At 38.7% G+C, this 6,190-nt stretch overlaps 1 non-coding gene across 1 annotated transcript; it reads right to left on the bottom strand.

The window, feature by feature from the left end:
- Positions 1 to 3,260: 3,260 nt before the first annotated feature.
- Positions 3,261 to 3,344, bottom strand: Trnas-gga (transfer RNA serine (anticodon GGA)). The gene is given in 2 exon segments: positions 3,261 to 3,295; positions 3,305 to 3,344. It is a non-coding gene; the product is annotated as a tRNA-Ser (tRNA).
- Positions 3,345 to 6,190: the final 2,846 nt, after the last annotated feature.

The following is a 6,190-nucleotide window of genomic DNA, read 5'->3' as shown; positions in this document are numbered from 1 at the left end:
CTCTGATTTACGCCGAATCGCCGTTGAGGAGTGGGACAATCGGGACCAGCAGTGCCTTCATGAACTTGTAGATAGTATGCCACGACGAATACAGGCATGCATCAAAGCAAGAGTATGTGCTACTAGGTATTGTACGTACCGATGTGTACAGCAATCTGGACCATCACATCTGAAGGTCTCGCTGTATGGTGGTACAACATGCAAAGTGTGGTTTTCATGAGCAATAAATAGAGCGGAAATGATGTTTATGTTGATCTCTACTCCAGTTTTCTCTACTGGTTCCGGAACTCTCTGAACCAAGGTGATGCAAAACTTTTTTTGATGTGTGTATTTCGTCATGACTACACTACTGAGTATTACATTACTTCACAATTTCAAAACCACTGATTTTTTGGAGAAGTAAGGAGGAGAGAAGAGAAACGAAGGGTTTTAGATGTTGAGAATGTTGAAAATGAAGTGGACTGATAATGTAAAAATCAGGAAGTTTTTCGCATAATTGGCAAAGAAAGGAATGTAAGGAAAACACAAAAAGAAGGGACAGGATGATAGGACATGTGTTAAGACATTAGGGAATAACCTACATGATTCTAGAGGGAGCTGTGAGCGTAAAAACTGTCGAAGAGGACAGAGATTATGATACATCCAACAAATAATTTCAGACGCACAGTGTAAGTGCTGCTCTGAGATGAAGAGGTTAGCGCAGGAGAGGAATTAGTATCGGACCTCATCATACCGGTCAGAAGACTGATAACACAAGAAAGGAGTAAGAATATTTATTAAATTGGTTTCCTGAAGTGGAAGAAATGAGAATCTGCTGTTATCTGTTCCCACTTACAGAATGTGCGCCATGAGTCGCCATGTTATGGATTGCGCAGCCCCTCCCGCCGGAGGTTCGAGTTCTCCTTCGGGCATACGTGTGTCTGTTGTTCTTAGCATAAGTTAGTTTAAGTAGTGTGTAAATCTAGGGACTGATGACCTCAGCAGTTTGGTCCTTTAAGAATTCACATATTTTTGAACAGCATGTGCGATAGTTGCCAGTCATAGACGAATGGGATGAAGATTTACTGTTTCCTCATTCGGGACATCGGTCGTTTCTCGCTGGCAGCGCTCGCTTCTCAAGCTGAGAATCCTGTCGGCCACTGGTGGCTGTCAGCCAGAGTGGTACAAGCGTGTATCCAGCCTGTCTGTTCATATTGTTAGAGTGTTTTAAATTCTCAGTTGCCTCCCAGATCGTGCGCTTCACCTTTTCTGACTGCCTGGTAATCATGATATTTTCATTGAATTTTATTCTCTCGGTACCACCCTTGTAGTGTTCAACAACTGCAAGATTTTTTCTGCTGCCCAAGCAGAATATAGGGCTCGTGCTTCTGGATGTATGTTGCCAAACCGTTGAACTATTGAAACACTCTGAAGATGCGAACAGAGAGGATGGCTATAAGCTTGCACTAACTAGCTGGCAGCAATCAGAGCCTCGCAACCACCGTGAGACACGAACATCGCCAGCCAGGATCTCTAGTGGGAAGCTTCCTTAAGTGCACATCTGCTCAAGTACACCCAAGTGCGCAGTGCACATGTACTGCTAGTGGCTTTTAACTGCCCGTCTTGCCGGTGCTGTTGTCTGCCCTTGGCGGAGCTGTTTTCTGCCTGGCCGTGGCTATTGCTGCAGGTAGTTGCGTGTGCACGAAGCAAGCAGGCAGTGTGTTGCGGGCATGCCTAGCTGCAAGGCGTTAGCTCCTGAACGTGAGAGGCTTGTGAAGTGCGGTAAACATATTTTAGTGTCGTGTTCACAAATAAGGAACAACTAAGAAGTATATAATCTTAAATTTTATTAATTTTAATTGCTTTTCTATTTCATACAGGCAGTAATAAGTCCTGCTTAATACGACAGCAATCGCTAACAAAACAAAGTATGTTATAAGGGATGTCAGACTCGCTGTTGTGCACTATTATTTTTTATTTCTTTCACTTTCACTACAGATCCGATTCGGCTAACAATGCCGACATCGAGTAACCTGCGGTACAATGTCAATGACATTATTTTCATTACACATTATTGTGTTATGATAGAACATTCAGCATGGATTGCTACTTATGTATATATTGTCTAGATAGATCAACATACGTATTACATAGTTGACATTCTAAATTTATTGTTGTTCTGAATTTGTTAAATTAAGTTATTAATTGATTTGTTATGACAGTAATTTGACAGTCCTGAAGCAACGATGTCATACGTTTACGATGTGTAGCACTGTAATACAGATGGTATATACATTATTTGGTTGCGCGTGTATGTGTAGTTGCTGTTTGTTTGTTGTTGTCTATGAGTCTGTGTTTATTGAGATCATAGTTTATTAATTTATAGGTTTCATTGGGTATGTTTTTTATTTGAAGTATACTTTGTTGGCTTCTATTTCCGATCATTTTTCGTAAATTATTACATTCTCGTAAGTGATCTGTTGACGCTCTGACATATATTACCCGAGTAAATGTATGAGCAACGATGCTAAGATTTTGTTTTGGTGTGAGTTATCTTTGGCTGTGCATTGCGCTTTGATATTATCTCTTTTCTTTTTCTAGTATTGCATAATTTTTTTAAAATAATATCGACGTTTGTTCAGTATGTATTGTGGTTGATTTATTATTTATTTTCTTTCCTTGAAAATGCTCATGATAGGATCTTTCAGAATTTTATGAAGTTTCTGCGATGAGTGTTCAATTGTACCTTCCGTGTACTGACAGTCTTTAAGGTGGAGAAAAGATTTTGAATGGTTGTTCTCGCTATTCCGAATGTGTTCTTTAAACCGCGTGATAAAGTTTCTTCCGGGTTGGTCTATGTAGAAATTTTTACATGTGATTTTTATAGACCATGGCTAGCATAGAGTAGTGGTTTTGTGTTACCCTATGGTAATTTCAGTTTCATGTTGTTAGTCATCAGGAAAGTTAGCCATACATTTGTGTAGGTGTGGATAATGTGTCAATTTTGTCATGTGATATGTATTTCGCTTTCTTTTTCGGCTAGACAATGTAAACGTAAGTATCAATCCATGCTCAGTTTTCTACCACAACATAAATATGTTTAATGAAAATTATGTCACCCACATTTTACCGCAGGTCACTCTACAACGGCAATGGTAGGCGAAAGGTTCAAATGGTTCAATTGGCTCTGAGCACTATGGGACTCAACATGTGAGATCATCAGTCCCCTAGAACTTAGAACTACTTAAACATAACTAACCTAAGGACATCACACACATTCATGCCCGAGGCAGGATTCGAACCTGCGACCACAGCGGTCGCGCGGTTCCAGACTGAAGCGCCTAGAACCGCTCGGCCACACAGGCCGGCGTAGGCGAAAGGCGAAACGGGTCTGTAGTTAAAGTGAAAAAAATAAAAATTAATACTGCACAGCTCGACAGTCCTTAGAAATATGCTACTTGCTGACTTATAGTACGCTGCAAGCACTATGGATAATAAAATATTTTACTTCGACGCTACTTTTGAACATGTTCAAAATATTATACGTTCTGTATTATTGATACAAGCCAGTACAGATACTGCAGAACTTCATAGTCGTTTAGTTATGTCATTTTGAAGACGCATTAAATTCTGAAGTCTATAAAATGTTCATGATAAGTCTGATATCACATAGTTTTTTTATTTAAAGTCTGATTATGTGAGTTTGTCATAAAAGTTCTTTCTTACAAATCAAAATTGTGTTTACAAAATTGAAACAGATTAAGAATTTTTCACAGTTTAACAACGTCGAATACAACGATTTCTAGATGCGGTGATACATCTTGTGACGTATTTCCAAACGATGGTTTTTGCTGGTAGATGGTAGCTGATGCCAGGACTCTCAGGTGAGAACTTTTATTTTGAGCTTGTGGGAGATGTACTTCTGACATGAATAGTGTACAGTTATTTACAACTTATCACATATTTTGGAACCAAAGTATAAATAAATAATATTAAAACTAACCCACTATCTACGAATTCTGTTTATAAAACTATACTACTATTTACAATTTACTACATGAGATGTCTTTATAAGACAGTTTTTCGCTTTACAAGTAAAATGGAGTTTTGGCAGTTATTTTTTAATGTCCTTTAAATGCATTTCAGCTTCTCTTTACAATATCCATGTAACAGCTGTGAGACTTTTCTTCTCACAACTAGCTCTACTATGCGCATAAAAACAGAAACGAAATATTTACACAGATATACACAATACAAATGTTATACTTATGAAATAAATTTCTTGAGACGTTTATGTGGTAATAAACCCCTAATTTTATTTCATAGAATGTTTGCTATTAAATAGCGTCCATCATGAGCAGTGGCGGCTGCTGTGTAAGAGCACAAGAGCACATGAATACCATAACTTTTGACAACATGCGGATTTATTGGTTATTTTTCTTTGGATACTGTTAAACATAATGTATATGCACTAACCTGAAATACACAGCTCTAAATCTACATATTGCTCCTCTAGACTCAGTGAAACTTGGCATCAGAGTCACGAGCACACCTTCACTTGAGTCCGCAGCTCGTGGTCGTGCGGTAGCGTCCTCGCTTCCCGCGCCCGGGTTCCCGGGTTCGATTCCCGGCGGGGTCAGGGATTTTCTCTGCCTCGTGATGACTGGGTGTTGTGTGATGTCCTTAGGTCAGTTAGGTTTAAGTAGTTCTAAGTTCTAGGGGACTGATGACCATAGATGTTAAATCCCATAGTGCTTAGAGCCATTTGAACCATTTGAACCAACACCTTCACTTGTGCACGTTTTAAGGAGTTTCTGTGCATGCATTGCGCATGACGTGATTGCCTTATGTCCCGAATACATAACGTATTTGACAAACAATGTGCACGGTCCAGTGTGTGCACTGCTGCTCTTACTACTCAACTACAAGATTACGTCAGTGCCACCAGGTGATAGCACACTGCAGCAGACTTTCGTCTACATCTGCTTGGCACAAGTCCCGCTAGGCTGTACCACACTCCACAGATATGCGAATACACCCCCTACATAGTAAAATTAGATCGAATATCAGTATATCTTAAAGTTATACTGATAGAAAAACCTATTTTGTGGGATTCTAAATGAGATATAGTACATTAACTTTGGATTCTATCATACAGTAATCCATCTGAGGCACTGACAACTTATGGCATATTATCGTCGATTGTGAGACCATAGCATTCATTCATGCTTCTGATATCTGTTTATATTGTGATGGGTCAGGTTTATCTGTTGTGACCTTGTTGGTAGATAGTACTACCTAAACTTAATCATTTTAGCAAATGGCAGTTTGGATTTGGTTGTCTGCTGTGCAGGAATCGGCTTTCCTGTGGAGTGTCAGCATGAACTCTGTTGAACCTGTATTAATTGCTAACAGAAAAGAAAATTACCAGGAAAATTTAACTGCAGAGAAACTAGGGTATTCCAGAGCAGATCCGTTGTCTGAGAAACTAACGAAATCGTATAAGCGTGACTACAAGCAAACATTTAACAAAGAAGTGTGTAATACGCATTAGTTGTTGTGTGTATGTGCAACGTAAGAATGCCTGATTTCCAGCCCAGAAATTAATTCGTTAACTAATACTTGGATTAGGAATCTTGTACATTTGTCCACAAAAACAAAAAAAACACGAAAACTTCCACTTACACAAAAATAGCGAAGCGGAGAGTATCGAAAGCTTAAACATTGTTCTGTTATTGCCATGAACTGCGCTTAATTGTGTACAAAACACAAAATTCCACAAAAACAGTTTTTCCTTTTTTCAAACATGTTATGGTTATTATTATTATTATTATTATTATTATTATTATTATTGACAGTGACTGAAGTTGTTTAAGTATGCTGATAAGCATTACTGTTATACAGCAGATGCTATTAATTTTGCACTCTCATATTTATCTCAATTTAAAAATTTGTGAATACCCACAACGTATACCTACGATCCACCACTGTTCGTGAGGAAAGTCCACAATTTTGTACGGACCAATGTACTTCAGCAGCCACTTCTTGCTCTTCCTTTTCAACAAGGAGGGTTTAAAAATTGCCTTTAGTAACACGCTGTCCCCAATTCGGTACCTCTGTACATTACCCAAGGTTTTATCATATTTATTTTTTTTAAGTTATGCTTGGTGAGCTAACGAAGCTTCAGCACGTTTTAATTTTTCCTTCCACG

This window comes from Schistocerca cancellata, chromosome 2 (assembly GCF_023864275.1).
Source record: "Schistocerca cancellata isolate TAMUIC-IGC-003103 chromosome 2, iqSchCanc2.1, whole genome shotgun sequence".
Taxonomy (NCBI): Eukaryota; Metazoa; Arthropoda; class Insecta; order Orthoptera; family Acrididae; genus Schistocerca; species Schistocerca cancellata.
Note: the sequence above shows the minus strand (reverse complement) of the source record. Positions and strands in the feature narration are given on the sequence as shown.